At 44.5% G+C, this 23,082-nt stretch overlaps 2 long non-coding RNA genes across 2 annotated transcripts in view; both read left to right on the top strand.

The window, feature by feature from the left end:
* LOC146177144 (uncharacterized) overlaps positions 1 to 13,581 on the top strand; it is a 72,618-nt gene extending 59,037 nt beyond the window's left edge. Inside the window, exon 4 of the long non-coding RNA XR_014701612.1 lies at positions 13,278 to 13,581. This is a non-coding gene — a long non-coding RNA (uncharacterized LOC146177144). The remainder of the gene's footprint in view (positions 1 to 13,277) is intronic.
* A 438-nt stretch (positions 13,582 to 14,019) lies between these two features.
* Positions 14,020 to 23,082, top strand: part of LOC146177143 (uncharacterized) — a 38,013-nt gene continuing 28,950 nt past the window's right edge. The window contains exon 1 of the long non-coding RNA XR_014701262.1: positions 14,020 to 14,167. This is a non-coding gene — a long non-coding RNA (uncharacterized LOC146177143). The remainder of the gene's footprint in view (positions 14,168 to 23,082) is intronic.

Genomic DNA, 23,082 nt, shown 5'->3' with positions numbered 1-23,082 from the left:
CTCGTGTGCTGTGCGATATCAAAGAACCTCATGCGGTCAAAAGTTCCGGAGCCCTGCCTTTCGGCGTCACTCATGACCCAAGTCGCTTCGAAACGGTAAACATTTTAATTAAAGAAACCTTATTTCACTATCGACAATAAAGCACAGGTTTGCCAGTATAGATGCCGAACATAAGGTATAATCCGAAATATTAACGTTTCCCAGACAATAATTAGGTTTCGCTCTTCATTACCGGATTTCATCACATAGAGATTTATAACTGAGAAAATTTAACTATTGGCGGAGTTGCACCCCGCAAAGAAATAAACAACTTGGTGGCGGCTATAGCCGCGGACAGGGTTACTTATAAACCAGGTGCGATATCTGTTTTGCGGCTATATACTTCTGGTATTGACCGCGTTGACGGGATAGATTTTTTCCACCAGATGTCACGTGGCGGAGCCAGTGCTATGAGAAAAAAAATTTAATAACACCATAGCACTGAAAACAGCTATTTATTGTGCAGCCTTTCTCCCGCTAATAACTATGCAACTAAACGGCGGCTATAGCAGCAATAGTGCTCGCTTGTTGCCGTACTGTGACTACCAGCAACACTTGGTTGTGCTAAATCTACAACCAGTAAATCAACATTTTAATAAATCGATGTCAAAAATTATAACAGCCTGCGGCTGGAACCCCTTTGCCAAGACGTGCCTCTCAAATGGCCTTTTCTAGAGTCTTACTTCGCTTGATGCCGGCCCAAAACGTTATAATTGCATAAGGCATCTACCATTTCCTTTTACGGCCTGTCACTTTCAAATCGCCTTCCGTCTCGTCTACGACAAGGAAAGCCCAGCCTCAGCTGCCTCGGATTATTCTGCCGCCACTTGCTTCCTTGGTGTCATAAGAAGCTTTGCCGTCGATGACACGCACGTATGGAATCGCGTAAGTGAGTAATAGTAGACTTCAATCTACACCTGGACTCCTTGCCACAAGCGCTGTTATTGCCGTCTGTGATCTCCTTACACTCCTAGAGCGCTTCAGGGGACTTCATAACCGCGTCGCAAGACCATCGCGATCCACGCAACGCGACAACTCAGGTTCACGTTGTAGAGACGATGGCCAGTCATGTTGCTTTGCAGTTTGCCTCTTGATTCTCCGCTTATCAATGACGGGACAGCTACGCGCTACACCAGAAACCTGCCGCTAGAAGCAGCATGTGCGTGCATACGCAGCAGAGCACAAATCATTTTCTGCATCACGCAAATATCCCCATATCGCTCGCTCCAAGCTTAGAACTCAATTGTCCATCGCAAATCGTTCCTTTCTCCTCTTAGCAGGGGCTCGTCGCACAAATATTAGGTCTCCATTCGTGCAGATCATTGTGCTCAGAACGCTAATGACTCTTCTTAAGCGACGTCAAATTTACCGGGCACAGTCTGGTATCGATTTTCGGACACGGCAGCCTTTGACCAATGCCCTCGTATCAAGAAGAAAAGATCCAGCATACTAAACATTCATGAGAGATACAGAACGCACTAATGCCTCATATCTTTCGTGCGCGTGTAATGTCATATCTTTGTGTTGACCTGAGCCCCAGAATGGCGAGGATGCATTGTTCTTGGTCTTGATACACAGCGATCCCCCCTCTTTGGCCAGTACGTTTTACCCGGTCATGGACTCCATAATAGCCCAGTGATGAATCCTTGCATGCCCACCGGATTTCCATGACGGCACGAGCTGCACATACTATTTTAATGCTTTTCAGAAATGCTTGTAACAGTTTAGAACAACATCCTAAGTGAGCGTGCTCAGCTGCCCTGGCATTTGCCGTCGGGTTGGATAAAGCTCATTTAAAAAAAATTAATGCCGTCTTTTAAAGACTAGTTTCGTTTTTGAAGTTTAACCTCCAAAAGCGACTCAGGCTACCAGACATGTAGTGGAGGGTGCCTGAAATGTGGGCCACCTGGGGTTTTTTAAAGGGCACTGACATCGCACAGCACCGGAGCGTCTTTTCACCTTCATTGAAAAGGCCCACCACGGCCGACATTCAATCCCGCATTCCTGGGCGCAGTAGTCGAGCGCTCTAATCACTACACCATCATGGCGGAGCTCTTGCAACGACTGCGCCTCAGTCTTTTCAAGCGCTTTACCAAGGTGCCTGGCGGTCCATTGGCCAAAGAGCGGCGATTTCTTGCACGATGTTTTTTCTTTGTTTACTATCACCTCCAGTGTGGTGATAAAAACTCACGCCGGCCAAGAACACTACGTTTCTCACTGTGCCACATTTATGTCGCCTGTGTTTTCATATCGACTACTTCGCGATGCAATGTCAATGCGCTTTCGAGTGCATGAAACTGGATAGTGACGGAAGCGGCTATTCAAGATACCAATCGTGAAACTAGATAATGCGGCGTGATGCGCTAACTGGCTGTATGAAGCAGCCGGAGATTAGGGTTCGCATCACTATTAAGCACACTCGCGATTTATTTCTCATGATTATTCTTGCGACAGAGTTTGCAGAGTCGTCAGCTGCTTTAGCGCTCCATGTCCGTCATTCTCACATTTGGTATTTTTACGTCCGAGCACGTCTAGGCTTCCAGTAGCGTTCTTTTTATTGCATTGGTCATCCTTTCCAACACCTCGTGTTTGTCCCGGCTACTTTAGAGGGGCAGGAAGAGAAACGAATCCTATTTATTAAAAACACAAAATAACTTCGAAACCTGACAGGGCTCCCAAAGATTGTTGACCCCTCTGGCCTACGCCTCGCGCCTCTTCAGGGTGACCAGATTTCGCTCGTTCAAGATACGGACTAACTATCTTTCTATTTATCACCACCTTTAATTATATAGTAGCTCTACTCTAACCATATAGGGTTCTCACTTTCGAAATAATGCTCTATAAATTACCTGGCGAATTACCTAAAACTTATCGGTGTTCAGCTAAGACAACCTTCCCGCTGGAGGTGGTGTAAATCAAAGCCGTCTCAATTTTCAAGAATACAATTGAAATCATAGAGTTTCTCCATGTTAATAATCTTCGGAGAATTATAGTCGCTTAAAAAAACGAAAACACAGTCTCTGCCAGCGATGAAGATATAACCAACATAGAAGGCTTCACAAAAATGTGAACTTGTGCCTGTTAAGTATCAATTAGGCTTCACGTTCGCGGATCAGTGTTTCAAAAGAGCTTTCTTTATTAATGTGTGCAGTTCAAAGGCAATCAGTTTGCGCCACTGACTCTTCTAAACAACAGCACTAAAACTGATACTTCATTCCGATAGTTCTGCATTCATTTATCGGAAGCAGCCGAACCCCTAGAGGCCCCCTGCCGGTTTTGGGATAGGGAAGCTTTGTGTCCGTACAACGGACACATAACCACCGCGGCTGCAATCTAATCAATGTTTTGGGGCTTAGACGAGTCACCTAAACACAGTGCCGCAGCTTGCGAAGGGAATCATAGGACTCATTCTTTGCGCCTTCATTTTATAGAAATATCAAAACGCATCGATCAGACCAGGTGTTACTTCTGAATTTCTTCAGAGGAACCAATTTGGTTCTGTATAACCACCATATTACTACCACTCAAAATTAAAAACTTTAATTTTTAGGCTAAAAAATGCCTTAGTTGATCTATCAGTGGCCAGGACAAAGCCGACCGCAAGTGCTCACTTTCGTTTCTTTAATTTACTGAATACAAAGCGTGCTATTTCTGGCTTCTGCGTACCATACGTGCCAGTGCTGACATGATCAACAGACGTCACGGAGACACGCCTCGCTTACTTCTTATGCCGCGTTTGAGAGCTTCAAAATGCCTACAATTGCAAAAGGTACTGTCATATGTGGCAGTTAAGGAATGCAGCCTGGGTAGAAGGGAACTTTACGTACTTTGGTAATCTAGAAAGCGCCTCTTAGGCGTTGCCAGTAACTCGTAAGCGAACGGTACCTGTAAGAGAACTACGCAATTACTGCTGCAGGATGATCCGCATTGAAGGCAGTTTATGCAGTTATGCCGACAGCCGATGAGTGAGTATTTACAGTGACCAGGGCCTAGAACAAGAATCGATCAGGATGAGCGCTAAACTGTCTATTTCTGTTTTTGATTTTGTTCAGGCGCTAGTCTTTCTCAATAGCCATGACACATTAACTAGCCGGTGGACCTCAATTAAAACATATGCCGAGCTCGCACGAGGGGTTGTCGGGCATTTGAGTATAATGATGGAATAATTCAAGTGTAATGTCTTACCGATATACTCTTTTGCTCTTTCGTGGGCCAGTCGGTATATAATAGTAAAGAAACTGGGAACAAGATAGGCTCTCAAAAGCTCAAAGTGCCTGCTGTTAATTTGGAAAGTCAGCTAGCACAGCCAATCGTAGAACCGCCAGGGTCAAAAAGCATGACGACGAGCGTAGGCGCAGGAGGAGGAGCCTACAAGAAGCGCTACGTTGACATCTTTGACGGGTTTCAAACTAGGCCCATAGGTTCATCTGAAGTAGTAATATTACAGGCTCAGTAAAAACAATGTGAAAAGGTGCTCTTTACCCAACGTGTTTTATGTGCTGTTCTTGAAAAATGATTTAGCGCAAAAAAGCAAGTTCCTAATTGATCGCTTGCCTTCCGTACTCGGGAACCGGGTGGCCAAAGATTCCAATATTCGCCAAGCTTGATTGGCGATAGCAGCGATTAGTGAATTAGCCCCTGTATAACAAGCAGAAATCATTTATAGTGATAAGAAGACAGCGAAATTCGAACAGGCTCTCCCCAGAGAAAATAAAATACATGAAATGAGTCGAAAGCATCTTTAGTGGTAAATCGTGCATTTGGCAGCTTCCAGTACCGTTCATTCGCTGTGCGCTTGTGTCTACAGTGATGAATACAATTGTGAAATATTTTTATGATGAAATCGAAAATTGATGTTTATGTACAGTGCAGATGGGAGTGGAGGCCTGCTAGCTACAGACACAACCGCTCTTCCTTGTTTTCTCTTCTTCTTTCTCTGCCTAATCTAATACCTTATTGTTGTTAGTAGCGTTACATTTCCCCCTAGTCAGCCGAAGCCCTCTGGGCGTGTTCATGAGCCGTTCGAGGCATACACAGCTTCATATGAAGAACGTGACACTGTTCAGTGTTCGAAGAGTGACGACTCAATGCTGTCAGACGGGCTCTGTCATTTGTTAAATCACTGATCTGTTTGAGTACCACAAAAGACCAGTCATAGTGGGCCAAGATATGTTTGTATGGCACGGTGCCAAATTATAGAACACAGCCAGGCCAAGTCACTTATAGAGTATGTGACACACCGCTGACGGATATCATACCGTATATTAGAGCCTTCGTGTGAATCACCAGACCGTAAGAGGGTGATACTCAGAGCTTCTTCAGCGAGGAAGAGGGTTTCAGCCGAGCAGGGATTTTCACAGCGTGAGAAGAGCAACCAGAATACAGCAGCTGTTGAATTGGCAAACCCCCGCAGACAGTGAACGATCTCCGCAGTTTGCTATGGTGGTGGTAGTATTTTAGAAGATAGATACAACGCTTAGTATACGTTGCCTACCCTCTGACGTGCCGTCTGAACAAAAACGCTATTTTGACTGGACACCGTAGTGCGACGCGCCATGTCTTCAGCTGAAGTTTGTTTTATTATCGAGACCTATTCACCGTCACTTCAATCCTGATGCATTCACAGAAGTTCACGCGGACGCTAGCGCGATCGGCCTCGGTGCAGTCCGTATCAAGCGCCACGATGAACGTGAGCATGTTATCAATTACGCAAGTCGTAACCACAGCAAGCCAGATAAACATTATGCAGTCACCGAACGGGAATTGGTTCGCTGTCGTTTTCGCTATGCAGAGTTTTTGTTCATATTTGTACTGACGGTCGTTCACCATCATAACAGGCCATCTTTCACTCTGTTGGCTGCACAACCCTCGAGACCCATGTGGTCGCCTCGCACGCTGGGCCCTCCGTTTACAGAGATCTGGCTTCGGCGTGATTTACAAAAAAGGGGCGTTAAGCCGACGCAGATTGTGCCAGTCGCTGGTCACGACCGACAGCAGTGATTTCAAAAATTTATATCGGCCCTTCAGCCAGCGCTTGCCGACCCGAAAGTTTTAAAAACCGAACAGCAAAGGCGGAATGGTCAGCAGCCCCTCTATGCCGCCGCCCAAGCCAGTGGAGCTAAAAGCCGTTTTTGTGCGTGATGGCCTCGTATGCAAAAAGGATTACTCCCCTGTCGGCCAGCAATACCTACTCCGGGTTCCCAAGACGTTTTGTACTGACGTATTTCGTGTTATGCACAATGATCCGACTTCTAGACATCTAGGATCGGTTCGAACACCGGGCTCAAGAAAGATTTTATTGGACCATGCAGCGCTCGACCATTGAACATTACGTTGCAAGTTACACACAACATCAACGCTACAAACGTCTCACCACAGATCTATGTGGCTTGCTACACTCGTGAAGGCCCCGCCAGCTCCGTTCGATTAAGTAGGCATTGACTTCGTAGGTCCGTTTCCGAAGTGTGAAGATGAAAATCGCTGGATGTAGTGTGCACGGACTTCCTCACGCGTTACTGTGAAACAACCGCTATTCGATCTACTAGAGCGCATCAAGTTTCGCTTTTCCTGCTGCACACAGTAATCTTACAACTCGAGCCACCACAAATTGTCATCACAGATCGGCGCCGTCAATTCACCGATCACGTTGCTGAACAGATCATGTGTTTATGTGCCGTAACTGCCCGACACACGACACCACACCTTCCCCAGACAACTTGGTTGATGGAGGCCGTTAACAGAATGCTTATCAACATGCTAGCCATGTACGTGGATGCAGGGCACAAGAACTGGGACACCGTACTACCATTTATTACATATGCGGTTAACGCCACCTCTTCTTTCTATTATCTTCTTTCTTCTCTGCTGCCACCGAATAACTCTTCAGTAACGTTATAAAATTTGAAAACAGAGACATCCTTTTAGTTAACTGCGACACCCTGCACTTCACTACATATGCGCTAACTGTCACTCTTTCTATTCCCTTCTTCTTTCTCTTCCTCCACCCAGTACCTGATCGTATTCAGTATTGTTACAATTATTGAAAACTGAGACATTATCTTATTTAACTGTGACACTAATCAGTAATGAACGTTCGGCTTCCGAAGCGCAGCGCAGCCTTCGGTGTCGACCTGGCCTGTACTGCTGTTGGCAGCAGCTTCCACCATGCGAAACAAAAGGGTATGCTCTATTGGCGTGCTAAAACAAAAACCAACAAGCCTCAGGACTCCGGCCAGCTTCCACGAACAGCCGCAGTATCCGATGTAGAATGCCGCTAAGGCAGCAAAAAAGGCGCACGCACAGCCCAATATGCGTAGAGTAGAACAGGTGCGCAGCTTGCCAGTTTAGCTCATACAGGGTGCCGCGATAAAATGAAGATCGCGGCACCCATGCATCGAATTTAAACTCGTCTGCACTAGACGGTATATAAAGCACCAAGTTTGACCTAGCAGCTTTCTGATAAAATTATGCACCTCTGATAAAGGGAAAGATGTGCCCTCTGAGAATGTCCTGTTTTCTCAAATCTTTATCATCTGTAGCTCTGTGAAGGAGTGCCTCATAAACGTATTCGCTATTATTCTCTGCCGTTCAGCGCACCATGCACGAAATGCCCGGATAGCACAAATAGGGAGAAAAATGCACTTTTAAAATGTCGCTTCAAGTTTATACCTTGATAGATGTTGTAGAATAAAAAACTCGATCACTTACCTATCGACCCAGCTCACGGTGCTCCTGCAATGCAGAAAAAAGCTTTTTTGGGTAATTTTTTTCGCAATCTGTTAGATAGCCCCACTTATTACGGCGGGCAAAAGCAAAACAGCTTTCCTTAAGCATATTTTTTTCTTTCATTGTGTGCTAAGGAAATTTGGTCGCTCTAGTGCATAGCTTGACCAAAGTATTTACCGTAATGCGCAAATTGTTTTGTCAAGTGTGCTAATTGTAGGGATGCATGCCACGTTTAAAGTACGCGATTATCCTCAGCAGCGTATTGAAGCAAAAACAAGATCGTTTTATCAGATAACTTAGTGCAAATAACGTTTTAGTTAATTAAACTTTACTTTCTTTGGTATGCAAAGTAACAAACATAATAAAGTGAGATCTGCCATGATAAACTGTTACAGAGCCTTGTCCGACCGTTAACGTTGATACCTTAGAAAGGCCGCCAAACTATTCAGCACTTTTTTACACAGCCTACTAACATGGCACATATTGCTATCGTTTAGCAACATGTGTTTTTCTTGGACGGCTGTAATGAGGGACACCAGCATTACGAAAACAATTTCACTATTTCTGGACATGTAGTGCTTGCTACTTTTTAATATTGTTACGACGGGGGTAAGACGGTCGGGGCGCTGAACAACAAGACGATAGGGCAGGGATCTCAGGTGGTCAACGACAGCGCATCCGGCACGAGAGTCTTTTTTCCAGCGTCTTTCTCCTTCACTTGTGTTGTAAGCTTCATCTTCTTCTGTACTGTTACATTACCCCCCTGGGCAGACGAAGCCCCCCGGGCGAGGTAGTTATTCGTTTCCACGAGAGTGACGCGGCTTTATCCGGGCGACATGGGCAACTTCGGGTCTGACTGAACGACGACCACTGGCTGTCATACGTGCTATTTGGTAGTTCACTTCACTGACGCATTCAAGAACAACGTAAGGGCCAGCGTAATGCGCCAACATTTTCTGTGCTAAACCACGCTTTCGGTGAGGTCGCAAAGCCACACTAAGTCTCCAGGGGCGTAAGACACATGGTTATGACGGCTATCGTACCGAGCTTTTGAACGCTCTTGCGAAACGAGAATTCGCAAACGGGCGAGACGGCGAGCTTCTTCGGCTCGACAAAAAGTTTCCGCGATGCACGGTTCGTCATGGACGGAGAAAGGAAAAATGGTGTCTAGACAATACTGAGCCGGACGGGCATATAGCAGATTGACGGGGTCTCTGCCCCTTTGCAAAGCATATACGTGTGTGAAATGCATACCATACCAGCGCATATCAGCGCGGCCAGAAGCACGAGGAAATGAGACAGGCCGTGGACATGTTCCATTCCTAGTCGCTTCTGCTCTGCTGTTATTCCTGCGGAAACCTTTTCACGACTCCACTTTTGCGAGGAGCTATTTTCTGTTTATTTACGTACTTAGCATTTCGAACCTAGCTCTACTGCTCCCTGCACCCACTCGACCTTTTGTCAACCTCACTAGCCCATGTTCAGGTAGAATACGCTCTCTTTCGACAACAAACGCTTTTGTTACCTCTTTGTCATTCGAATCGGCATTCACCAAGCCACACAATCAACACGAAGGGAAAGCTCGCAGGCTATTATATAGCCTTTCGCAGTCTGCCGAAGTTAATTCGCATGATAGATGTGATAATAAGTGCTTCAGATTGGCCTGCAAGACATAATGTTTTATAGTATCATTTTCAAAGCTCAGTGCTGTGTTGAATTTGGGTGTGAGCTACACGCCGCTTCATTTGTTTGTTTTTTGGAGGGGGGGGTGGGGCGGTTAAGAAAGAAGGGCACGAATCGCTCTTCTTTGTAAGAACTTCTATTGTGAATTGTCAAGCCTGAAATTTTGGTCAAAAATGTCAGACGAAAAGTAAGAATTTCATATATCTCAAAATGGTGAGTTAACTACAGAGACTTTCGAGCCCCTTTGTTGTGCCGCGAATACCTGAGACGGGTTCGTAAACTCTTTGCTCACCTATCGTTCATTGATAAAACAAATTAGGGGCCCTTGCTCTTTTGCACTTCTATGCCTGTGAAGAATGGTTTAGATCCAAACGCCTAGCGAATGCTGCGATACCGTTCTCAAAGACGCGAAAATAGAATGCAGTTTCTCCTCGCGCTTGAGCCGACGCAAGCGCTATATACAGTTTTTTGCTATGTGGTGGCAAACATTGTGGAAATTTACTTTCCCTTTGAAAGGTTGAATCCCTTCGCGGTTTCAAATGGAAGTACACAGCTAGAAAGCAAAATATATATTTTGTTTTTACATAATTGCTGTAGCTATCAATTGCGATAATATCAAGATGTACAGATTTCAATTTCTAGCATATTGTTTTTTCTGCACTTGATGTTTTGTTCTCTTTCTGTTTTTGCCGCCAATTATAGCCACTCCGTATAAGCGTAGTTAATACGCGGTGACTTTAATTATTTGATGTCTAGTTAGCTGAAACTTCACAGTTGCTACGAATCAGGAACGCAACAGTAGCTGCCCATCATTCACAGCAGAGCCTCTCGAACTATTCGTGTTCCTGATTTTAAGGCATTTCTCAACTCTCGTCTACCATTCACTGCGACGTCATGAATAAACCCCAACACCACGGCATTTAGACTTGTTTCTTTTCATATATATATGTTAAAACAAACAATCTATTTCGGTTACTGCCCAGTGCTTCCTCTCCTGGCCACATTAGCTATATTTACATGTGTAATGTCACCTTTCGCTCTTTCTACTTGGCAGTGGGAATAATAAACTCTGTGGTAGTATTCTGCAGTCATGCAATTACATTTATTCTTAAATATGCTACACGCGAAAAGCAGGGTATCTTGTGAAGTTGAGGGTTTCAACCGCAAATATTTGCCGTAGACCAATTGAAGCTAGACGGTGGCCGAACAAAGTAGATCCTGGTGCCGTGCTCTACACACCGTAAATAGAAAAATAATTTTGCCAGAGTTCTTTTGTTTGCTTCCTTCAAACATATATGCTGACTGCTGCAGAGAAAGTATAATATTCAGCTTGTTGCAAGCAGGTGCAAACATTTTGAATCAAAATAAAGCAGTCTTACATGAAAGTGCATTAAGGGTTAACAACAAATTAGTCAAAGTAAAGCAAAAACCTCATAAAGCTAAAAAACCAGGCTTGTTCTTTTAGTGCATGCAGTAGAATATTGGCGATACTTTCAAAGAAAGAACTAGTGTTTTCCACGTTGAAAATGCCTGTTGGTAGCCAGAATATACATCCGGATGAAAAACCGCTGCTAAGTCATATTCAAACGAACACTCGCGAGAGACCTTGGAGCCATTGCGGCAGACCATTCGGTATTTATTGGCGTAAATAATCATGGGCGCCACACCTCGTCAGTATTTGTTACTGTTTTGTCAATATAGGTTCCTTATTCGCGTGCTGTTTGGGCTGTTAAACGAACACAATGCTTTGCAACCAAAACACGCCACAGCGTATGCACTATATATGTGAATCCACAAAAATTCTACCAAGGTCTCAATATATTGCATCAAAAACATTTTACAATGGGCACGAGGCAGGATGTAATATGCAAGTAATGCGACATACATAATACTGGAAACTCATTCCGAGGCTTGTGGCATATGTTAAGTTTAACGCATAATTGGTGTGAGCGCAGGATGTTATCGGTAATTATTTTCTTCTGGCACCTGTCAAAATTGCACGCGTAGAAAATTGATACAATACTGACGAATCGAAATATAGCGCTTGGTAATTTTGTTTCTTTACGCAGATGCCACTAGCAGTATCGGGAATAATTGTTTTCAGTCAGGCATCTTAGGCTAATTATGAGACATCTGACGCCAGAAAAGCTGAAAATCTTAATTAACACTGACTTTTTTTTCAGGAATACTGTCGTTGGGACCAGAATATAAAATTAACCATTTTGTGGATTCATCGCGTGGTAGCTTTTCGAGAACAATGGAATATATGATTAACCGGTTGCTAAGGCATACTCCCCTGATTTAGTATAGCTTGCGTCAGTGCGCAATTGTTAGGTTTTAATTTAGAAAAGCTTTCCAGAGAATATTTAGTGGCTAGTTCCTACCACTTGCTAATACGATTTAAGTATTTTAATTATTCACTCTCATAAATACCACTGCCAAAGCGTTCCTATGATTTATCACCTATATATCACGCTTAACAAAAGCAGCCTATCTGAAACCAATTAGGCATAACACACCCACGCCCACGTCAATGTTTTCAATGCCAGAGGTTCTGCGGTGGCAAATCGAGATCGAATACTTGCACCGATTTGAATTGGCACTAATTGTGCTGTTGACAGTTCGTACCACCTGGGCTATTATGGGCTATGCCATGGTGTTACTTTTGACATATGAGAGAAGAGTGGGCAGTCATTTATTTTTTTGAAGTGCGAAGGATTTGTAATATAAATATGGCGACAAAATAGCACAACTAGGATCTTCGTTGGGTATGAAGGGGAGCGATAATTCCATAATAGAACAAAGAGTGGACAACTGTGCCAGTAGTTTGAAGGGCCTTAAATTGGCTGCACGCAGTATTCGGAAACAATAGAAGCGTTATGTATATAATTTTAAGTCGCAAAGAATATTATTTTCATTATTGGGAAATGATTGAGATGATGGCCCTTTGGCTATCCGGGCTTTTCTAAAACATTTTTAATATTGTGTGAATTCTTCGTTCATCATATACGCTAAGAAAAAGCCCATTGAGTTCTAGGCGATCGGCCCACCCAATCCACCATGGAACAACCCTTCCATGTCTTTACCGCCGCATATACGGATGTTTTTGATAAAAGTGCCAACTCACCAATGCCAGCATGTGTATTTTTATCACAGCCCTCTAGCTTCAATATTTCCATTAACTGGATATTTGTTTCCTGTTGCGTTTTCATCAGAATGACAACACAGTCAAGAGTCATTTATGCATGAACACGTTCTGCAATTGACTTTGTGGGTAATCGCTTCCTTGGATTGTTACAGGTCCATCTCAAAGCTCATACTTTATAAATTTCAAGATCACACAGCAAATATTGTGCAAGAAACTACCTGACATAACTCGCACCCATTACTGCATCTTTACCGCCACAAGCTGCTAACTGCAGCACGCGGCAGGGACCATGTAACAGATCTAACAGGCGGCCTTACAAGCTGTGCGATTAATACAGCAATAGTAAAAAGAACAATAATGGTACATATATTCACGGATCCCTGAATTAAGCACAGGAACGGACAGACCTGCTTATAACTTGTAGACTAAACAATTTTTTTGTAAACTCAAAGAAACAAGCAGATAGCTTATCCAAACACGATGTCTTCCCCCCGTGCCCACCGTACCCCTCCTGACAGGCGTGTCGTGACATATCGGTGGTGGGAAAGCGCTTTACTGCGCACCACAAACAGTGTATAGTTGGCTCGTGCCGACAGCAGCTGCGTGAGGGAGTACCACCTCCTGTATATGTTACAATTTTTTGCGGTCGCTTCAAGTTAAAGTATGAAATTACTCTTTGCAGATTATAACGACGGCTTCTCGGATACCCGTGCCGTGTTGGGCCAATCCACAACTTCAAGTAGCGACCTCCATCTCTGTACGGTTACAGCATAATGAGAAAATATTGTGTGGATGTTTATCTATTACTTAAAATGGAACTATACATCTTCAAAATTGACTAATGGGGCAGCACAAAATACAGCCAGTTCAGGTATCAAACGAAAAGAGAGATATTTTGGTTAGAAAATTCAGTCTTGTTCACATGCACTTGGAATGCACTTCACAACTAACACCGTTGGCGTACGGCCCATTGAAGATAATTTTATGCAGACGCAGGTTTAAAATTTATAATGTACTCTTGTACTAAGAAATTTAGCGACATCCATAGAAACAACTGCTCTATATTTCCTTACTTAAGCAATGTTGGTTTCTATTTCCCGGTTCAGATTTTTCATCGTTGGTAACCTCCGTCTTGTTCAGGTATTTCTATTAAGCCTACTGTGTAGTCAGACTTCTCGCCATTTTTATATATGTGTTCCGGGTTTGCTAGAACTTCACTGTGAATACAAATTAAATATGTCAAATTAATGAGATTTATCGCCTAAGCTTATTAATGCATATGCACAGCATTCTTTTCTGCAAAATTACAAGCTCCTTTAAGTAGCTATGACACATGCGCTGAAGTTTCTGACTAGTCTCTACAGTGCATAAAATTCAAAGAATATGCAGGTCACCCAAGATCAGTCCTATATATAAGTGTGTGTAACAGCCCAATTTTCCTATCGAGAAATATTCTGAAACGACGGCCATAATACCCTCGGATACGACGGAAGCATGCACCATCTTAAGATTTTAATTGTTGCTGTTCTTGCCTACGTATCGAATGGGGCGTCTTTGGAAGACTTGAAAATGGTAAGAAAACATGGTGTCAGAGATGACGTCAGGAAAACGGCAAAGGTTACAGCTATTTCGTGGGGTCACGCAGGTCATTTCAAAAGTCAAGTTTCAATTTCATGCTGCCTTTCTCGTTTCGTACAATAAAAATCTAAAAGAGAAATATTTTTATAGCATAATTCAGTGTACCGTAGTAAATTCAGAAAGAATTCGATCATATATTGATGAAGCGCAGCATTATTTGTAATTATAAGCTTAAGCATGAGCACAAAGCCCAATAACTACTCAAGACTCAACGTTAAAGCTTACGTCAGAATAAAATATGTGCGATTGAACACAAAAAGAACAGCGCGTTGCGTGTAAACTTTAAATTCAAATAATCTGCAACTCTTAGAACAAGTCTTGCTAGTTTCGTCTCGGTATTGCGTGTACCCTGATTCAATAGTTGATAAAACGAAGCTTCAAAAAATTTTTTTTCAGATACGCGTTCATAAATACGGGAATTCTAACCCTGTATCAAGGTTTCCCCTGTTGGGCATGCGTTCACATACTAAATGACTGCCATCGGCACCAAGTCTAGTCTAACCTAACTGTTCAGTTGCGCGTCCGTCACATTTTAGTGGGAGAAACTGGAAAGGAAACGGTTACTAGCTTCATCACTGAGATGGTGTGGCCGTACAAAATGGCACATCCCACGCTGAATTATTTCCTGCCTCCTGTGATAAGCTTGCATAGTTAAATATGGAGGTGCAGCAAGACATTTGTCGAACAAATACCTGACATCAAGAAAAGGCTTCATTTAAACAACAAATCTGGTGCAATAACTTGATCAACAAGTACAAAAGTTTTGGCGTTGTAAGACTACGTTCAGTCGCAGGTCGATGTTCCCGTCGAACGTTTAACTAGAAGGCCAGTCTCTTGCGCTGTCTTCTTTGTCTGACGTCTTGTTTATTAGCACGCGCCTTTCGACATACGCTCGTCTTCGCGACGTAGTGTCGCGACATACGCTCGTCACCGAGCGTTGGTGCGACACTACAACTATCCCCGGGAGAAAAAGGAGGCATCCTGCCCGACTCAAGGCGTCGACACAACAGGTGGGTCATAACTGGGCTTGAGGCGGTCAACGTGCACGATGTCACACGCGCGGCGACGCATATCTGGTGTCGGTGCAAGCGGTTCTATAACGTAGTTCACCGGAGAGGTCTGGCAAATAACCCGATATCGTTGCACGCATTTTTGATGTATTTATAGCAGTCTTTTACGATGTTGGGAAGCTTTACACGCATACGAACTGTTATTCATGCACATGTAATTAATTTTAGTAATGCATGAAATTTGGGCACTGTACGTCATAGCGCAATCACCGGTTCAGTTCAGTTCAGTCGTTCAGTCGTGTCCGACTCTTTGTGACCTTGTGGACCATGTCACGCCACGCTTTCCGGTCTCTCACTATCACATAACTTCGTCTGCAGTGCCTCGAAGATGCCTACTAACCATCGCGTTCGCTGCCTACCCCTTCTCCGGCGACCCTCAACCTTTCTCAACATCAAATCTTTCTCCAGCGACTCCTCTCTTCTCATGAGATTACCAAAGTAGCTGAGCTTTAACTTTACAATTTGACAATCCAATGAGCAGTCAGGGTTTATGGTCGACAATATCGACTGATTTGATCATCTGGCAGTCCAAGGAACTCTCAAGAGTCTTCGCCAGCACCACAATTCAAACGCGTCAATTCTTCGGCGGTCAGCCTTTTTCACAGTCCAACTCTCGCATCCATACATCACAACAGGAAAGACCTTAGCACGAGTTATACGGATCTTGGTTGGCAGACTAATGTCACTGCTCTTTACTAGGCGGTCAAGGGTAACCATTGCTCTCTTTCCCAGAAGCAGGCGTCTCCTAACTTCATGGCTGCAGTCCCCTTCCGAGATGATCTTGGAGCCCAAGAAGAGAAAATCTGCCACAGCTTCCACTCCTTGTCCATTGACGCTCCAGGACTTGATATGGCAAGACGCCATGATCTTTGTCTTTTTAATGCTCAGTTTAAGCCCAAGCTTCTCACTCTCTTCTTGTACGCGCATCAGAAGTCTCTTGAGTTCCACTTCACTTTCTGCCATTAAAGTGGTATCATCCGCATATCTAAGGTTGTTGATACGTTTTCCAGTAATCTTCACTCCAGCTGAAAACTCATCCAGACCGGCCTTCCTCATGATGCACTCTGCATATAGGTTAAATAGGCGGGGCGACAGTATGCAGCCTTGCCTCACTCCTTTCTCGATCGGAAACCAATCAGTAAGACCATGCCCAGTTCTGACTGTGGCTTCTTGCCCTTCATACAGGTTCCTGAGGAGACAGATGAGGTTAATTGGATCTTGGAGAGCTTGCCAGAATCTGCTGTGATCTACGCAGTCAAACGCTTTCGCATAATCAATAAAGCAGAAGTAGATGGGTTTCTGGAACTCTCTTGCTTTTTCCATGATTCAGCGAAGGTTGTCACTTTGGTCTCTAGTTCCTCTGCCCTTGCGGTACCCAGCTTGCGCGTCCGGAATCTCTCAATCCACATACTGCTGCAGCCTACCTGGGAAGATTTTCAACATCACCTTGCTAGCATGCAAAATAAGCGCAATCGTGCGGTAGTTGGAATAATCTTTGGCACTGCCTTTCTTTGGAATGGGGATGTAAACTGACCTCCTCCAATCCTGTGGCCCCTGCAGGGTTGTCCAAATCTTCTGACATAATGTATGCAGAATGTTAACAGCGTCGTCATGGTTGAGGTTTTGAAGCAACTCAGCTGGAATGCCATCAATTCCGCTAGCTTTGTTCTTAGCAAGGCTGGCTAAGGCCCAATCAACTTCACTCTTCAGGATACCCGGCTCGAGGTCAATAATCACAACCGTCTTATGTTGGGCTTGCACATTCGGGTCCTTGCAATCACCGGTAGCATTTGACAAAATTTTCATAAGGGCAATTTATCGTGTTTCCTGTATTCTTCCATATTGAAACTCAGCTTGGTATAATTGCCTAACTTATTTTAAAAATTGTCGAAGGCTGTGTACACGCTTTTAAAGATGTTGTACTGTGTAGGGCTGAATTACACCATTCACACTATGTCCTCCGGCTTTCCCTGAGATGCACACTGAAAAACCCAGCTTTTAGGCTGCAGCCCTCATCTCTGCACTACACCTCCCAATGTCACTCATCGTTCGCTCTGACCTGCAAATCAAGAGGACAGGTGGCTTGTCAATGCCGTCATAAAACATGACGGAATAAAACTTGCCGCATCTTCGCTCTCTCGTGTTTTCGTTCTCTTGCCGCCCCACATTTACAATATCGGTGGTCGCTGCATCTTTGCTCGCTGATACTATGTTGCCTCGCAGCGCCACATCGCTCGCGCTTAAGTTGGTGCTCCCACGCTTCGGGCATTTTCGCCACGAATACAGGGGCGAGCACGTCATCTCTTCGATATACACACCAGGCCACTAGTAATAATCTCGTCGACATAACTGTCCAGGCAGAAGTTCTCGGGATTAAACTTAGCAGTGCTTATATGAAAGGCTAGGTTTAACAATAGCTAAACCTGAGCAGTTTTTTGCGCTAAATATTTTATCCGGCAACCTTCCCTCCACTAGGTATTTTTGGTATATTACTGCATGGCTTATGATGAAACAAAAATGATCTGCCTTCGTTTGTATCTAGTTCTAACACTATCTCACGCTTATGCAAAATGATTCTTGAGGAGGAATACAGACCAGTGCAAAATTATGCGCCATTCCCTCATTAGTAACAATTATTCCCTATATAGTGCAATAAGTATAACTCCAAACTGTACAAATATATAAGTAACATAAAATTTAGTTTAGCTCACATCTTCCGTGCTCTAAGCACCTACAGAACATTACTAGCAATGCCGATCATATGAGCACACATTTCAGACATGGTTCTGACAGTCACAGAAACATGAAGTTATATACACCTGGAGCGCACGCTCAGGACGTCATTTATATTGATATGTTTTATATACAATCGTGACGCCACCTCAGCCTATAGACCAACCCCGTGTTTTCAAACAAAGTGGGCGCTCTCGGCGTTGCAGCCGACTGGGGGTGAAAAATAGGGTTAGCGCCCATAGGAATACACGGAACCGAAATATTTCTAAGCAGTTTTTTAATTTCTCGAGACACCTATGATGTCCTTATTCGGTGCAGAGTAACCATGAACATCCTAGAATAGATCATAAAAGTATGAAATGTCATGACCGAGGCGAATTATTTTTAAAACACCGCGAAACGTATGGGGGTGCGAGTTGGGAGGGCGCCCATAAAAGCACAAGTAAACGCAACTTACCGCAACATTTTTCTCGTTTCGCAGAGCACCAGAAGTGGTGGCCGGTCGTTAAACGTTGGCCAGCGCTTTGAAGAAGTATGCTGCGTCATTGCGGAGGCGGTCTACTTTTAAAACTCCCCGAATAATCTGTGTTGTGAATACAGACACCCGCTAAATGCTCATGCAGCGAATCACGGAGTTTTGTTTACAATCTGATATGCTGCCGCATAGAGCAAATTAGCTTGATAATACTGTCCCTCAAGTGATACATCCTAGACAGAATTACATTTAAAAGAAAGTTGTCAAACGCCGTATGACAATACGGACCGAACGAGAGTCACGCATTGCAGCAGACGACAGCGCAGCTGGCGATACCCACCGCGGCCGCGTCCAGCTCCGGAGCGTCTGCTAATGACAGCGCCGGTGGTGCATTGCCGTCTGCAACTGTGCGCGGTCAGTTTATCGTGCTGTGAACGGTCCCGCAAGTTGTCAGACTTGCAGTACTTGCAAGGGAATGTAGTGTGTCATGTAGCATGATGTCGGGACGTGATACAAGACGTTCACTAAAAAATGAGAAGGGTTCAACGCTGCTGCACCGAGCAAAATGTTGCGGTAAGTTGAGTTTACTTGTGCTTTTATGGGTCGCCCTGTCAACTCGCACCCCCATACGTTTCGCGGTGTTTTAAAAATACTTCGCCTGAGTAATGAGATTTCACACTTCCACGATCTATTCCAGGGCGTTCATGGTTGCTCTGTACCGAATAACGACATCACAGATGACCCGTGAAATTAGAAAACTGCTTTGGATTATTTCGCTTCCACGTATTCCTATGGGCGCTAAGCCTATTTTTCACCCCCAGTCGGACCACGCTAGCGTTAGAAGCGCCATCGCATCGTGCTTACGTCACAGATCGGTGTTGGTCCATTGAGTTTACGGAAAGATGACGGGCATCGACTTCTTTCTCAAACTTTGAGAAATTGACGAGACACCAAGAAATTCAAGTCATTGAATTGACTGAGCACAATAATATGGCCTGCATAGTGCGACAACAGCTTCCAGGACAAACCGCCATTGCGGAGTGGCGTCTAAAGCCATACTAACGCTCCTGGAAAGTAGCAGACATCCTGGTGCCGACGACCGTAGCGCTGCTTACAGCGGTCCTGTGAGGCCAGAGTGCGTAACCCGTTGAGCTGATGAGCGGCAGAGGGTGCTGCAAACGGAAGGTTTGTTGTCGAAAGACAAGGGTAAGATGGTGCCGAGAGAACTGATGCGGACGGGCATAGCAAAGAAAAAATGGTATATAAAGAGTTGTTTCACAGTTCGAGGTGTTATAGAGAGATTTATTGCATTGATCCGCTTCCCTGCAGTTTTTCTGATGAAAGTGAACATACATCAGAAGCATGTTCCTCATTTTCCGGTTTCTACGTTCAACAAGGCAATTTGTCAAAGGGTGGTATGGTGTAAAGTGACCAAATTGGCAAGAACGAAAGCGCACAAGCTGTTCCAAAATATGTTCCGTCTCTCATTCTGGCTTATTTGAAAAAAAAAAAACCTCTTGATATCGCATCTCACCAAACGAGTGTGCAATGTTGTGGATTCACAGGAAGTGAAAGACGCCATATTTGTCACGCTTGTTTTTGCGGACACCTGAACCGCGCCATAAAGGAAGGAAGGTAGGTGGGAGTGAAAATGGAAAGAGAGAAAGAGGAGCCGTACTGGAGGGCTACGGAGGAATTTCGACCTCCTGGGGATCTTTAACGTGCGCTTAAATCGCACAACACACGGACGCCTCTTCGTTTCTTCTCCATCGAAACGCAGCCGCCGAGGTCGGGTTCGAACACGGGCACTCCGGACAGTAGTAGGGTGTCCTACCACTGCACCACTTGGAATCCGTGACGGCTGAGTTCGAGCGAATTCGGACAAGCCCACATGTTTTAAAAGAACTTCCATCAATATCCGGCGGTAGTTGGTGGGTGGTGATTTGCTAATACAGAACAGGAATTTGGAATCGGTCAGTTCAGAACGTCTAGTTAGACGAGCAACGCCGTTACTGAATGCGGCGATTGGCAGAGAAAGGCGTTTGTCATAGTCGCGAGTTTCACCCATGCGGCAATACACCAAGTTTGTTAGAATGATTGACAGTCCGGCATGGCCCTCATTCACTGCAGCAATGCTGTGGGGCTCCAGCACGCTTTTTCTCGACGGCAAGTCGGTTTAACCAGCACTTCAGATGTATTATAAACCGCAACCGAGGATACAACTCGGACGAAGATAGCGGACATTGCCGAAATGAGGCTATCTTCAATTTGAGAAAATGCATGGGACGACTGCGGCGATTCTTCTGATGGCCGATCGTAGACTAGGGGTTATTGATATGCCGCCACTGTGTAAGTAGAGAGTTGCGCCGTACTGTTGTAAAACGTCAATTGCTAGAATATTGTGCGTTCAGCGCAGAAACTGTGTAAATTGATTTCTAAATACTTGGCTAAAGATTGCTACATTTACGTAACAAATACCAAGCGTAACCAACGGTTCTGCCCCTACGCCACGAAAATGACTGCTTTATTCAAACCAATCATTATTTCACGGCCAAGGCAATTCTTAAAATCGAAGCTCATCACAGACAATGTAGCTCCAGTATCCAGTAAGGCCATGCCGCATTGTCTACTAACACTTCCAGATGGTCTTTATCATAACGGCAGATAAAAAACTTGGCAACAACGATGACCTGGTGAGTGCACTTCGACAGCCGCACACACTAGTTTCCAGGAGGCGGCGAAGGACGGCGAATGGAGGGCTTGTGAGTAGTAGCACCCAAAAAAGAGGAGCGCTGGATCGGAGATGTATGCAGGAAGCAGCTGTCACAGGGAATTGCACTGTGGCGCACAACTTCTTGATGCCGGAAGAGTTCAAAGACAATCTGTCGGATCATGTCTTTTCTTCCGGAGTGATAAGTGTCTTGATATGATTATCGCTTGTTCACTCTTTGGCGCTGACAGTGTTTGTTTTTCCTGGCTCGGGACTTTTTCTTTCATTCTGCATTGACCAAGTGTTTTAATCTGTTTATCGCTTGTTTATTCTGGGTGCTGTCTAGACACTGTCTTATATATGAGGCTGCTGATTCGTCAAGTCGCCAAGTGGCAGTTATTCTTCCGTAGCCCCCTATCTGTAGAACCTGATGGAAATAAATATTTCATTTGATTTGAATCGAATTCGGGGGCTAATGAGACCATGCCTGCTCAGTTGTATTATTAGGCAAACGGTCAAACTTAGGGGTAATGTGACGTAGATTAAAAGTTTCGAACGTGCGAAGGTGTTTGGTGACAGCCGTGACAAAATCCCAAGTTATCTTTTTAGAATAACATTTTGTACACGTCCTTTAGGATGGCCAATTATGTGTTGTTAAGACATCGCGGAAATTCACCGCTTCGCAAATACAGCACCCCTTCAATATATGCTGCGCACGTTGCAGCAGGTACTTGCGCTCGCTGGCGTAAAGTCTAATCAGGGCATTTCTTTTTTGCCTTAGCATCCTCGAAACAGTAGCGAATCTCTTCTTCGAAGCAGTCCCAGATCGTTAAAGACGCTTCATGGTTTTGAAACAATGTCACAGAAGAAAACAACATTCGTCACCTTGACTGTGACATCCCAGTGATTATACATGCTCCCCCGCTGGTAAATGGCAGCCACTCATCCACGTCTTCACCAACCTTGCGATAAAAGGTCCGCTGCTCGCGGTAGTGCTTACAAGTGTGTGCCGCTGTGCCCGGCTGGAACACGTTGCCTTCCCGGAGGATAGTCACAGAAACAATTGAGAGTGCAGCGAGTTGTCGACTCCACTGAGGTCGAGAAGGACTGAGAAGCAGATCCAGCCCCTGTCACCACAAAGTTAAGGTTTATTCACTGCGGCAAAAACACCTTAGTACGGTGCGCACACGGAAAGATGGCGAGCTTCTTCCTATTTCCAAAGCTTCATCTTTTCCTTCGTCCACTGCTGCTGACAATATTATGAGACTGAGGTTTCAAAATTACGTTCGAAATGTTGAATACTGTGTCGATGCTTACCTTAGTTTAATTTTTTCAGTTAGCAAAGGTCAACTGTATAACAAACATAAAAGCCAACCTTGCCCTAACTCTATTTGCACCGCAACGCCAAATTGGGGTGTATGTATTTTTTCTAAATATACCTCGCCATGACTCTATTCTCTATAAATTGCGTATTCACATTCATTTATTTGGCTAAGTGAATACCTCCTCTGTAGGAAGTAGATGATTCAGCGCCCACGCAAACGACGATGAAGACGGCTGAGTTCATGGCCGATCAGCTGGAACGCGCACTCGAAGCTCGGACTGTCTTGTTCGGACGAGATTGTGCCTTACTCTACGATCGTGGCGTGTCACCGGTCGCCGTCTCCAGTCATCCGAATAACCCCTAATAAACCCCTCTTCCCGTCTATAAAGCAGAAATTACCACATATACATTTTAGCAAACAATACTAATGGAACCGCCGTCCATCTTTCGTTGTCATAGTTCAAGTTCTTTACTGATTTGCTCTCCTGTGGCCGAGTTAATATTGTTGGGAAGATCGCCAGTTGCACTGGATGAGTT

The sequence above is a fragment of the Amblyomma maculatum genome, chromosome 10 (assembly GCF_055883805.1).
Source record: "Amblyomma maculatum isolate TAMU_Amacu chromosome 10, ASM5588380v1, whole genome shotgun sequence".
NCBI classification, from domain to species: domain Eukaryota; kingdom Metazoa; phylum Arthropoda; class Arachnida; order Ixodida; family Ixodidae; genus Amblyomma; species Amblyomma maculatum.
Note: the sequence above shows the minus strand (reverse complement) of the source record. Positions and strands in the feature narration are given on the sequence as shown.